Source organism: Balearica regulorum, chromosome W (assembly GCF_011004875.1).
Source record: "Balearica regulorum gibbericeps isolate bBalReg1 chromosome W, bBalReg1.pri, whole genome shotgun sequence".
Classification (NCBI taxonomy): domain Eukaryota; kingdom Metazoa; phylum Chordata; class Aves; order Gruiformes; family Gruidae; genus Balearica; species Balearica regulorum.
Genome location: NC_046219.1, coordinates 806731 through 821485, shown reverse-complemented (window position 1 = coordinate 821485; position 14755 = coordinate 806731).

The following is a 14755-nucleotide window of genomic DNA, read 5'->3' as shown; positions in this document are numbered from 1 at the left end:
GCGGCGTTCTAGGTGCCAGAGTACATATTCCCCTGCAGCCCATGGAAAGCCCACCCAGGAGCAGATTTTTCATAGAATCATAGAATGGTTTGGGTTGGAAGGGACCTTAAAGATCTAGTTCCAAATCCCCTGCCATGCGCAGGGACACCCCTCCACTAGACCAGGTTGCCCAAAGCCCCATCCAGCCTGACCTTGAACACTTCCAGGGATGGGACATCCACAACCTCTCTGGGAAGCCTGTTCCGGTATCTCACCACCCTCATAGTGAAGAATTTCTTCCTAATATCTAATCTAAATCTACCCTCTTTCAGTTTAAAGCCATTACCCCTCGTCCTATCACTACTTGCCCTTGTAAACAGTCCCTCTCCAGCTTTCCTGTAGGCCCCCTTCAGGTACTGGAAGGCTGCAATAAGGTCTCCCCGGAGCCTTCTCTTCTCCAGGCTGAACAACCCCAACTCTCTCAGTCTGTCTTCATAGGAGAGCTGCTCCAGCAGTCTGATCAGCTTCGTGGCCCTCCTCTGGACTCACTCCAACAGCTCAATGTCTTTCTCGTGCTGGAGGCCCCAGAGCTGGACGCAGTACTCCAGGTGGGGTCTCACAAGAGCAGAGTAGAGGGGGAGAATCACCTCCCTTGATCTCCTGGTGACACTTGATGCAGCCCAGGACACGGTTGGCTTTCTGGGCTGCAAGAGCACATTGCTGGCTCATGTTGAGCTTTTTGTCAATCAATACCCTCAAGTCCTTCTCCTCAGGGCTGCTCTCAATCCATTCTCTGCCCAGCCTGTATTTGTGCTGACAGGAACTGCAGTCTGGGGAGGATCCAGAGTGGAGCAGATTTTTTTCCTGAAGGACTGCAGCCCGTGGAAAGGATCCACACTGGAGCAGGGGCAAAGTGTGAGGATGAAGGAGCAGCAGAGATGAACTGTTATGAAGTGACTGTGACCCCCCATTTCCCCATCCCCTCTGCGCTCTTGGGTGGGGGAAAGGACAAGGTAGAGGAGTTAGGAATGAAGGAGTGAAGCTGAGCCTAGGAAAAAGGGGTGGGGTGGAGGGAAGCTGGTTTAGTTTTTGTCTGTCTTTCTCAACATTGTACTCTATTTTTAATTGGCAATAAATCAAATTAATTTTCCTCAAGCTGAGTCTGTTTTGCATATGACAGTAATTTGTAAGTGATCTCTCTGTCTTTATCTTGACCCATGGGCTTTTTCATCTTTTCTCCCCCGTCCTGTTGAGGAGGGGGAATGCAAGAGTCTCTGTGGGCATCTGGCAGCTAGCCAAAGTCAACCCACCACAGATTATGCTTTGTGGATAAACCGCAAAAGAAAAAAGTTACTTGAAAGGAAATGTCCATATCTTTACTCCATTCTGGAATCCCAAAAGACAAAATCAATGGGAAAACTAGTCCCTATTTATCAGAAAAATATAACCAATTGAAATGGAAAAAGAGATCACAAAACAAAATTAGAATGATGGATAGACCTATTACATCTTCTGCTCTCCCACCTTCAGTGAAGAAAGGGAGAGTATGCTGGGACCAAGTAATTACCCTGATGGCACCTTGATGGCTCACTGGAAAATATACAAAACCCACAAGGGCTGACTAGATTTGGATCCCCCCCTGCCAAGGTGCAATGCATAGCTGAGGCCCCATGGGGAGATAACACACCTTATATTCCCCTGACAATATTTTTGAGCCATCATAAATGGTGTTGGCTTTAATGGACACAGGGGCTGAGGTCACTTTAATTAACAGAGATATATCCCAATAACTGAAAAATAGACTGATGAAAATTAATGATCACTGGTCCCTGCTGAGATCCTGGGCCAAGGACCAGGGCATACATCCTTACTTTTGGAGCAATCTGCTGATATTCTGACGTGGTTTAGCCCCAGCCGGTAGCTAAGTGCCACCCGCTGCTCGCTCACCCCTCCCCCGGAGGGATGGGGAGGAGAACGGAAAAACAACGGCAAAGCCTCGAGGGTTGGGATAAGGGCAGTTTACTGGGACAGCAAGGGAGAGGGAAAACAATCAACAACAGTGCTGATAACAGACATTCACAATGGGTGATAACAGAGAATGATTTACCCATACCTGAGCCAGCCGAACCCGCCCCTGCCCCACTACCCCCCTTTTATGGTGAGCATGATGTCACATGGTATGGAATAGCCCCCGGCCAGCTTGGCTCACCTGTCCTGGCTCCTTGGGAAATTAACTCTATCCTTGCCAGAACCAGGACATTATCCACCCCTTATTCCATACCATCTACGTCATGCCCAGATTATTTTACAGATCTCATTGCCTTACTCTATGGGCTATTGCTCTAAAATGTCTGTCGAGTTCATTTAGTCCATGGCTTTGGGTTCCATCTGCCATTACAGCCTCTCAGAGCAGGAGCAATGGTGCGTGCTGCTGGATTGTTGCACGCTGCATCCGGAGTTTTCACAGCCAGTGTATCTGGTATGGTCCATGCTCACAGTCTGGATGTCAAAGATGTGATTTTTCAATAAAGTTCCTGGGCACCAGTTGAAGTCAGTTCTAGTTACATCAACGTGGCACTTTGTTCAGTTTCAAAGTCCATCCTTCATTAGTTTTGGATGATTCTTATGGTCATACCATTGATACAGTATATCGCTATTAACATCATGCAATTTAATTTATTGGCTATTTTCACCCAAAATCAAATCCCCTTGGGGTACACACCGGACTTCCCCATCTTTTCTCATCACCCACCAAGTGCACCCTGGTCCCTGAGCAAAAGCAATCCCGCAGATGGGCTTGCCTTTGCCTGAAGCAGGGATAAGCCAAACTGTTTTACCCAACATATTTTTCATGTGCACTACAGGAACTTTATCCCCTTCTGCTGGGTGTGGAAGTTTTGACTGGGCAGGGCCAGCTCGATTGGCAGATCCCCTAGCGTTAACTAACCAGGTGGCCTTTGCTAAATGTGTGTCCCAGTGTTTCAGGGTCCCACCACCCATTCCTCTCAGTGTAGTTTTTAGCAGGTCCATTGTACCTTTCGATTTTCCCAGAGGCTGGTGCATGGTAGGGGATGTGATACACCCACTCAATGCCATGCTCTTTGGCCCAGCTGTCTGTGAGGTTGTTCCAAAAATGAGTCCCATTGTCTGACTCAATTCTCTCTGGGGTGCCATGTCGCCACAGGACTTGCTTTTCAAGGCCAAGGATAGTGTTCCGGGCAGTGGCATGGGGCACAGGATATGTTTCCAGCCACCCAGTGGTTGCTTCCACCATTGTAAGAACATAACGCTTGCCTTGGCGGGTTTGTGGGAGCGTGATGTAGTCGATTTGCCATGCTTCCCCATATTTATATTTCAACCATCGGCCTCCATACCACAGAGGCTTTACCCGCTTGGCTTGCTTGATTGTGGCGCATGTTTCACATTGATGGATGACCTGTGAGATAGCATCCATGGTCAAGTCCACCCCTCGATCACGGGCCCATCTATATGTCACATCTCTTCCTTGATGACCTGAGGTGCCATGGGTCCACCGAGCTATAAATAATTCACCCTTATGCTGCCAGTCCAGATCCACCTGAGCCACTTGAATCTGAGCATCCTGATCCACCTGCTGGTTTTTTTGATGTTCCTCAGTAGCCCGACTCTTGGGTATATGGGCACCTACATGACGCACTTTTACAACCAGCTTTTCTCACCGGGCAGCAACGTCTTGCCACAATGGGGCAGCCCAGATGGGTTTGCCTCTGCGCTGCCAGTTGCTCTGCTTCCATTGCTGTAACCACCCCCACAGGGCATTGGCCACCATCCATGAGTCAGTGTAGAGGTACAGCGTTGGCCACTTTTCTCTTTCAGCAATATCTAAAGCCAGCTGGATGGCTTTCACCTCTGCAAACTGGCTCAATTCGCCTTCTCCTTCAGCAGCTTCTGCAACTCGCCATGTAGGACTCCATACAGCGGCCTTCCACCTTCGATGCTTTCCCACGATGCGACAGGACCCATCAGTGAACAGAGTATATTGCTTCTCATTCTCTGGCAATTTATTCTACGGTGGGGCTTCTTCAGCACGTGTCACCTCCTCCTCTGGCGACATTCCGAAATCTTTGCCTTCTGGCCAGTCTGTGATCACTTCCAGAATTCCTGGACGACTGGGGCTTCCTGTTCGAGCCCGTTGTGTGATCAGTGCAACCCACTTACTCCACGTAGCATCGGTTGCATGATGTGTAGAAGGAGCCCTCTCTTTGAACATCCAGCCCAGCACTGGCAGTCGGGGTGCCAAGAGGAGCTGTGCGTCAGTGCCAATCACCTCTGAAGCAGCTCGAACCCCTTCGTAGGCTGCCAATATCTCCTTTTCCGTTGGAGTGTAGTGGGCCTCGGATCCTCTGTATCCCCGACTCCAAAACCCCAGGGGTCGACCTCGAGTCTCCCCTGGTGCTTTCTGCCAGAGACTCCAGGTAGGGCCATTCTCCCCGGCTGTGGTGTACAGCACATTTTTTACATCTGGTCCTGCCCGGACTGGCCCAAGAGCTACGGCATGAACTATTTCTTGTTTAATTTGTTTAAAAGCTTGTCGTTGCTCAGGGCCCCATTTGAAATCATTCTTCTTCCGGGTTACATGGTAGAGAGGGCTTACTATCAAACTGTAATTCGGAATGTGCATTCTCCAGAAACCCACAACACCTAGTAAGGCCTGTGTCTCCTTTTTCTTGGTTGGTGGGGACATGGCTGCTATTTTGTTGATAATATCCATAGGGATCTGACGCCGCCCATCATGCCACCTTATTCCTAAAAATTGGATTTTCCTGCACAGGCCCATTCAACTTACTTCATTTTATGGCAAAGCCAGCCTGCAGCAGGATTTGGATTATTTTCTTCCCTTTCTCAGAAACTTCCTCTGCTGAGTTGCCCCATACAATGATGTCATCAATGTATTGCAGGTGCTCTGGGGCTTCACCCTGTTCCAGGGCAGTCTGGATGAGTCCATGGCAAATGGTGGGGCTCTGTTTCCACCCCTGGGGCAGTCGATTCCAGGTGTACTGGACGCCACTCCAAGTGAAGGCAAACTGTGGCCTGCACTCTGCTGCCAAAGGGATTGAGAAAAATGCATTAGCTATATCAGTTGTGGCATACCACTTGGCTGCCTTCTTTGACTCCAGTTCATATTGAAGTTCCAGCACGGCAGCACTCATGGGCAGTGTGACTTCATTCAGGCCACGACAGTCTACCGTCAGCCTCCGTTCTCCATTGGACTTCCGCACTGGCCATATGGGACTGTTAAAGGGTGAGTGGGTTCTGCCGATCACTCCCTGACCCTCCAGTTGACGAATTAGCTTGTGGATGGGAACCAGGGAGTCTCTGTTGGTGCGGTATTGCCGCCGGTGCACAGTTGTAGTAGCAATTGGCACCTGTTGCTCTTCAACCCTCAGCAACCTCACAACAGAAGGGTCCTCCGTGAGACCGGGCAAACTAGACAATGGTTCAATTTCCTCCGCTTCCAGGGCAGCTATTCCAAAAGCCCACCGGTAGCCTTTTGGATCTTTGAAATACCCTTTCCGGAGGTAGTCTATGCCCAGGATGCACGGAGCCTCCGGCCCAGTCACAATGGGGTGCTTTTCCCACTCATTCCCAGTTAGACTTACTTCAGCCTCCAACAGAGTCAACTGTTGGGATCCCCCCGTCACACCAGAAATAGATATCGGTTCCACCCCTTCATAGTTCGATGGCATTAGGGTACACTGTGCACCAGTGTCCACTAGGGCTTTGTACTCCTGTGGGTTCGATGTGCCAGGCCATCGGATCCACACAGTCTAATACACCCTATTGTCCCTCTATTCCACCTTTCTGGAGGCAGGGTCCCTCTAATCCTGCTCGTCATAGTCCCTACTCACCTCTTGCAAAAAGGACTGAGAAGTCCCTTCAAGAGGATCAGAAGTGCGATCAGGCCTTTCACTTGGTCTGGGGGGCTGCCCGGTGGAAACTGGAGCAGCATCCTTTCTGGAAGAGTCCCTTTTTACAGCTGTCTTGCCTTGTAGCTCATGTACGCGTGCCCGCAGGGTTGAGGTGGCCTTCCCATCCCATTTCCTCATGTCTTCTCCGTGGTCACGCAGGTAAAACCACAGGATACCTTGTGGTGTGTATGCTCTATATCCCCTCTCTGGAGCAGAAAAACACTTACGCCTAACAGCTGAAATGCAGGTCTGTACAGGTGGGGAGTAAGATATATCCTCTTTGAGTTGCCAGACATCCTAAGACAGTTTCTCCACAGCCGAGACGAGGGAGGAAGAAAGCCTCTCTTCATATTGCCGGAGTCGGCCAGCCACTTCGTCCACCATGGGTGCCTCTTCACTCTTCCAGTCAATTAGTGCCAGTGAGTTGGCGTACAATGATGGTGCACTTCGCACAAATTTTCGCCACATGGGTCGGGTACAGTGGACTTCATCGGGGTCTGTGGGCAACTGTGCGTTGTCCGGATCTTAATAAACCATCTCCCGCGCAGCTAATTCCCTCAGATATTGGATACCTCTCTCCATAGTGGTCCACTTGCCTGGCCGACATACGACATCTTCGCTGAAAGGATACCTCTCCCTCACACTTGACAGGAGTCGCCTCCAGAGGCTGAGGGCCTGCGCCTTCTTCCCAGTTGCCTTGTCAATGCCCCCTTCCCTAGAGAGGGATCCCAGCTGCTTGGCCTTCCTGCCCTCCAGTTCCAGGTTACTGGCCCCGTTATCCCAGCAGCGGAGCAGCCAGGTAATCATGTGCTCCCCTGGAAGGCAGCTGAAATCTTTCCGCATATCTCGCAGCTCACTCAGGGACAGGGATCAGGTGATCACTTCTGGTTCTGGCTCTTCTTCTTGTTTTCATGATGGCCCCGGTTCATCATCATCTTTCACTAAGTGAACCGATTTCCTTGTGTATTTCTTTTTGTGTATAGGGGTGACTGATACTGGTATGGGTTGATCTTTTACCTCGGCTACAGTGCCTGTTGCGGGGGCTTGGGCAGCTGCAGTGCCTGTTGCGGGGGCCTGGGCAGCTGCAGTGCCTGTGGGTCTGCTCTCTCCCTCTGGATGGTGCTGTCTACTATCAAGCAGTGTTTGATAGATTGTGGCCAGGGCCCAGCACAGCGCAGTAAGTTGTGTCTCCTTAGAATCCCCACAGCATTTTCCTTTCAAATATTCTACCATTTTATCAGGGTCTTGCAGTTGTTCGGGAGTGAAGCTCCAAACCATTGGGGGTGAGAAGGTCTCTAGATACCCGCCCATACTCTCCCACATGCCATGCCAGCCCTGACCATTCAGCCTTGGGGAAGATCCCTGGGTGGTACTCTTGAAACAATTTTTGCTAACCCTGAACAGGACTTGGAAAGCATGCAGGAGACCTAGCAATAGGAATATACTGGCCTGAACATTCCAAGGGTATTCAAAATTCTCAAAAATTGTTGTAACCAACCAAAAGGGAAAAGGGGAGGTGAAAGAGTGGGAGAAGGTATCCCCCCCTGTCTTCCCCATAGATTGGGTCCAATTATTAATCAATTCTGAAAGATATTGACTGATTTATGGGCCTGACCGAAATGCTACATACACGTACCAGCTCAGACTCATGACTGTCAATGATATCTTATCATAAGTCATTATCACACAATACAACAACATGAGAACACGAACCCCTCTCCCAGAGGTGATAAACAGCACCGCAGGGATTACATAGAGTAAACACGGGTTTACAAACCAGAGCCATGTGACCAAACAGAACATCATTATGACCAGCGACTGTTTCAATAACATTATAAATGCTTATCACAACTTTGTTTTAACACACTTGGGTCAGACTTATCGTTATCACAACCCCTCGAGCCCCACGTTGGGCGCCAAAAAGGACTGACGTGGTTTAACCCCAGCCGGTAGCTAAGTGCCACGCGCCGCTCACTCACTCCTTCCCCGGCGGGATGGGGAGGAGAATGGAAAAACAACGGCAAAGCCTCGTGGGTTGGGACAAGGACAGGTTACTGGGATAGCAAGGGAGAGGGAAACAACAGCAGTACTGATAACAGACATTCACAGACTGCTCAAGGGGTCGGAGCCACCCCGAACCCGCCCCTGCCCCACTAGCCCCCTTTTATGGTGAGCATGATGTCACATGGTATGGAATAGCCACAGGCCAGCTTGGCTCACCTGTCCTGGCTCCTTGGGAAATTAACTCTATCCTTGCCAGAACCAGGACATATTCCTAAATATGTTCTACAACATTTGATTTACAGAAAACAGTGATTTCAATTTGTTTTGCAGAATGTGGATATCCTACCTGATAAGCCTCACTGCTGCACTAGCCTGAAGCAACATCTGTCAACAACCCATAAGTCATACCAAAGTTCAAAGTCCCACCTGCCCAGAATACGATGGACTCTCTGGTAGGAACCGTAAGGCCAGTGTTTAAGTGGACATGGAATGGTGAATGGTGCCCAATGGCTGCTGGGGTCTGGAGGTCAAAGCTTACATTTGCATTGTGAAAGTGATGGACAACTGGGGACAAGGACCTTGCAGCAGGTAGAAGGTGATATCATTGCACTGGACAAATGATACCACAGCTATATCCGTGAACATGATAAAACTGAAATATCCATGCTCCATCAAAATAAACAAATTATACAAATGACCAAACATTTTGATAATGTTGCAAAAGCTGGATGGTGATATTTAAGGGAATAAGTCTAATGTTAATGCTGTTATTTGCTTGATCATGCATCCTATTACTGTACTGCTTGCAACTACTGTGTTGCTTACTACTGCTTAATATGCATAGCAAAATGGCTCTTCAATAGATAGCAGGCATGGCTGTGATCAAGACCAAAGGGTGGAGTGTATTGGGAGCCTTGCAGAAGACATTGTGTTCAAGGAGTTAGTGATCTTGAACAGGCCATGTCTGCTCTATTGGGCCTTGTACTTAGGGCTTGGGAAGCCCATATGTTATTCATATAATCTGTAACTTATAATATCTTTGGGAATGGTAAACTGTATGTGGATCAAGGGGTGGAATGTAGTGATCCTCACCGAGAGATCACTGTACAACGAGTTGCTGATCCACCTAATAGTTAACCTGGGTAGGCCCAGGACTGTGCTGAGCTGCAGAGATTCCTTGGCTGCAGGGTAAAGTTAACCAGCTCATTGTACCAGAGGAGCCTGCAGGCAGCTCCCACTCTGTAGAGCAATTATGCCACGGGCATGACCTGCCTTGCCTTTATCTAAAGGTGCAGCAAGAAGTTGTCATGTGAACATCCTTTAGGTACAGACTTGTTTTCTTGTAAGGCAATTATATAATAGCTCAAATGATCAAAAAGGACAGCTTCCCTCCACAGACATGACGTGCAGAAAGCAGACTCCACAACTTGTAAAGTAGGTATGTTTATTCAGCGCTGGGCAGCACCGGGAGTGACCCCACCACAATCGTGCGCCCGGTGCGGCAGCTCGCCCTGAATTTATACGTCATTGTAATTACATATTCACGAGGTTTCACAATACGCCTATACATATGCATGACTTATCCCCGCTGAACTCCTCCTTCCGGTGCTTGCGCAGTACTTCTTGGTGGTCGCGGGCTGGGGTCTCGAGGATGAAGTGAACTTCTGACCCTGCCTTCTGCGCAGGCTCAGTTACCTCTTGGCTCAGGTCCAAACTGCAGAGTTGGTTTCAGCCGGTTTCCTAAGGATGTTTCCTTTGTCTATCAAGGACTATCCTTAGCAAGCAATTTACCCTTGTTTACTTGCTCCCTTTTGTATTATACAATTGCAAGCTAGCCAGTAGAAACGAAATTCACAGTTCCCAGTTCCCCATCTCAGACAGGATCTGCACAGTGTACCGTGTGAAAAAAAGTCCATCTAAAGTCCATCTGATGCTGCATGAATGCGACGTACCCAACATTTGAAGGAACGTAAGATTTACTTGCTATCTATATTCCTCTTCTTATTCTGTCTTGTCAAAACAGCTATTTTATTAAGCCATTTGTTGTCGAGCCTTTCTTACTGAGATCCAGAAAGAATCCTACACCATTTCTCACCTCACCCCTTGCCCCCAGCTGTGGTACAGAACAACATCTTTATGACAGAATTTTAGTAGATATATTTAACCTGGAACATTACTTCACCAGTAGAGAGTAAACACTTTCACAGCAGAAATGCCACTGATCCTAGAGAAGCTCCCCCTTAAAACTATGTTTACATTTAGAAAACTAGGATCACAGAAATTACATCCATATTCAGCATATTTTTTTCACAATTTGTGTTCTAATGTGCAATACTGATAATTCCTAGAATTTCAATTTATATTTCAGAGCAGTTTTAGAAAGAGTAACCTGGATTGATTGGCATTCAATTGAATCAAGTGGATAAGAAAGTAGTATTGAAATATACAATTAAAAGCATACACAGAAGAGCATGTCTCATAGCCAGCTAATGATTAATTTTAGACTGAAGTTTACTGTTCAAGAGGGAATGGTTAATAATGGTGAGATACAGAGTGGACAGTGAACTATAAAGTGGGTGTAAAATTGGCTCGACTACCAGGCTCAAAGACCTGTGATCAGCAGTACAAAGCCCAAATGGTTGGTAGGTAATGGTGCTGTCCCTCAGGGTGAATGTAGGCGCTGATACTATTTAACATCTTTATTAATGATCTGGATTATGGGATGTGGTGTACACTCAGCAAATAAACTGATACCAAATGGGGAGGGGACAAGTGGCGAATTCAATAGAAGGCAGAAATAATATTAAGAGGGAACTCAACAGGCTGGGAAAATGGTCTGACAGGAACCTCGGAATCACAGGATAATTTAGGTTGGAAGGGAGTTTGAGAGGTCATCTAGTCAACCACCCTGCTCTAATTAGATCAGGTTGCTCAGGGTTATGTCAAGTCATTTGAATACCTCAAAGGATAGAAATCCCACAACCTCTCCAGGCAATCTGTTCCAATATTTCATAGAATCATAGAATGGTTTGGGTTGGAAGGGACCTCAAAGATAGGATAGGATAGGATAGGATAGGATAGAATAGAACAGAACAGAACAGAACAGAATAGAATAATTTCAGTCGGAAGGGACCTACAACAATCATATAGTCCAACTGCCTAGACCAATTCAGGGCTGACTAAAAGTTAGAGCATCTTATAAAGGGCATTGTTCCAATGCCTCTTAAACACTGAACGGCTTGGGACATCAACCACCGCCCTAGGAAGCCTGTTCCAGTGTTTGACCACCCTCTCAGTAAAGAAATGCTTCCTAATGTCCAGTCTTCCTAATATCTAATCTAAACATACCCTATTTTAGTTTAAAACTGTTACCCCTTATCCTATCTCTACACTCCCTGATAAAGAGTCCATCCCATCTTTCCTGTAGGCCCCTTTTAAGTACTGGAAGGTCACAATAAGGTCTCCCTGGAGCCTTCTTTTCTCTAGGCTAAACAATCCCACATCTCTCAGCCTTTCTTCATAGGGGAGGTGCTCCAGGCCCCCGATCATCTTCGTGACTGTATTGGGTTTGCGTGGCAAGGTTTTGGTAGTGGGGGGGGCTACAGGGGTGGCTTCTGCGAGAAGCTGCTAGAAGCTTCCCCTGTGTCTGATAGAGCCAATGCCAGCCAGCTCCAAGACGGACCCACTGCTGGCCAAGGCCAAGCCAATCAGCAACAGTGGTAGCGCCTCTGTGATAACATATTTAAAAAGGGGAAAAAAAACAACCTAGGGAGAGCTTTTGCAGCCAGAGCAAGGAGTGAGAAGATGTGAGAAACTCTGCAGACACCAAGGTCAGTGCAGAAGGAGGGGGAGGAGGTGCCAGAGCAGAGATCCCCCTGCAGCCTGTGGTGAAGACCATGGTGAAGCAGGCTGTCCCCCTGCAGCCCATGGAGGAAGGATGAGGGGGTGTAGAGATTCCACCTGCAGCCCCTGAAGGACCCAACACCAGAGCAGGTGGAGGCACCTGAAGGAGGCCGTGACCCCGTGGGAAGCCCGTGTTGGAGCAAGCTCCTGGCAAGACCTGTGGATCCGTGGAGAGAGGAGCCCACGTCAGAGCAGGTTTGCTGACAGGACTTGTGACCCCGTGGGGGACCCACGCTGGAGCAGACTGTTTCTGAAGGTCTGCACCCCATGGGAGAGACCCACACTGGAGCAGTTCATGAAGGACTGTCTCCCGTGAGAGGGACCCCACACTGGATCAGGGGAAGAGTATGAGGAGTCCTCCCCCTGAGGATGAAGAAGCAGCAGAAACACTGCGTGATGAACTGACCGTAACCCCCACTCCCTGTCCCCCTGTGCCGGTGAGGGGGGAGGAGGTTGAAGCCGGGAGTGAAGTTGAGCCCGGGAAGATGGGAGGGGTGGGGGGAGGTGTTTTAAGATTTGGTTTTATTTCTCATTCCTCTACTCTGTTTGGCTTGGTAATAAATTAGATGAATTTTTCTCTAAGTTCAGTCTGTTTTGCTCGTGACGATAATTAGTGAGTGATCTCTCCCTGTCCTTATCTAGAACCACAAGCCTTTTGTTATACTTTTTCTCCCCTGTCTAGTGAATGAGGGGGAGTGATAGAGCAGCTATGGTGGGCACCTGGCCTCCAGCCAGGGTCAACCCACCACAGTCCTTTTTGGTGGCTGAACAGGGACATGAGAAATTCAAGATACGGACAGTAATTGGAAGAGGTAATGAGCAAAACATGGACTGAACATACTTCGAGAGTGAAATAATTGTAGTGAAGGTGTCACCGAAATCCGGGAATAAACCTCGTAACACCAATGTAGTGTTAAAAGGCAGGCATTCTTTATTGCAGCGCTGGATGCACGGGGGATAGCTCCAGCCAACGTGCATGCCAGGTGATCACCAACACACAGGTTATATAGGATCAAAACATACATATTCATCATTTTTCTCAGAAAAGGCAGTCCTATGATAATCATTTCTTAGAATCCATTTCCATATTCTCCTCCCCGTCACGCATGCTCAGTGATTTGAGTCAGTGGTCCTCAAGGGTCTCTGGTGGTCGTCAGTGGTCTTGCACCCGTGTCCGCTGGGTGACCCTCTTCTTGCAGGCATGTGCAGTATCCTTGTTGTAGGTGCACCTGTCCATAGCAACTTACTTCATAAGATTAATATCTCCAAACCTATTGTTCAGTTTGGTAGGGACTGTACATGGAACAGAGCAGCATTGTACCTTGCCATGGTCAGTTAGCTTCATTACCTATTACCTTGGTTACAAACTAATTATCTCAACCTGATTCTATAGTTTCTGTTTCACGGCCCCTATCCCACGGTTACAAAGGGATGAGGGGTGGATTGTGTGTGTAAATTTTCCATTTTTGTTTAGTCTTGTGATGATGTTATTTTGATATTGGTGTGAGGAATTCTTTTTTTTTTCCATTTTCCTATTGATGCAATTTGGTGTTTGTGTGTGGTGAATGTGTATTTTAATGATAATTCTTAAATATGTGATTCACAGAGGCGAGGGGCGGAAGGGCTACATTTGAAGGCCCTCCTCTGGACTCGCTCCAACAGGTCCATGTCTTTCTTGTACTGGGGACCCCAGAATGGGATGCAGTACTCTGGGTGGGGGTCTCTCAAGAGCAAAATAGAGAGGGAGAATCACCTTCCTTGACCTGTTGGCCACACTTCTTTTGATGCAACCCAGGATGCCATTTGCTTTCTGGGCTGCAAGAGCACGTTGCATTCGATTTTTCATCCACCAATATCCCCAAGACCTTCCTTGGGTTGGAAGGAACCTCAAAGATCATCTAGTTCCAACCCCCCTGTCATGGGCAGGGACACCTTCCACTAGAACAGGTTGCCCAAAACCCCATCCAACCTGACTTTGAACACTTCCAGGGAGGGGGCCTCCAAAACTTCTCTGGGAAGCTGTCCTGGTTCTGGCAAGGATAGAGTTAATTCCACAAGGAGCCAGGACAGGTGAGCCAAGCTGGCCGGGGGCTATTCCATACCATGTGACATCATGCGGCTCATAAGGTAAATCGTTCTCTGTTATCACCCATTGTGAATATCTGTTATCAGTACTGTTGTTGATTGTTTTCCCTCTCCCTTGCTGTCCCAGTAAACTGCCCTTATCCCAACCCTCGAGGCTTTGCCGTTGTTTTACCTTTCTCCTCCCCATCCCGCCGGGGAAGGAGTGAGTGAGCGGCGCGTGGCACTTAGCTACCGGCTGGGGCTAAACCACGTCAGTCCTTTTTGGCGCCCAACGTGGGGCTCGAGGGGTTGTGATAACGATAAGTCTGACCCAAGTGTGTTAAAACAAAGTTGTGATAAGCATTTATAATGTTATTGAAACAGTCGCTGGTCATAATGATGTTCTGTTTGGTCACATGGCTCTGGTTTGTAAACCCGTGTTTACTCTATGTAATCCCTGCGGTGCTGTTTATCACCTCTGGGAGAGGGGTTCGTGTTCTCATGTTGTTGTATTGTGTGATAATGACTTATGATAAGATATCATTGACAGTCATGAGTCTGAGCTGGTACGTGTATGTAGCATTTCGGTCAGGCCCATAAATCAGTCAATATCTTTCAGAATTGATTAATAATTGGACCCAATCTATGGGGAAGACAGGGGGGGATACCTTCTCCCACTCTTTCACCTCCCCTTTTCCCTTTTGGTTGGTTACAACAATTTTTGAGAATTTTGAATACCCTTGGAATGTTCAGGCCAGTATATTCCTATTGCTAGGTCTCCTGCATGCTTTCCAAGTCCTGTTCAGGGTTAGCAAAAATTGTTTCAAGAGTACCACCCAGGGATCTTCCCCAAGGCT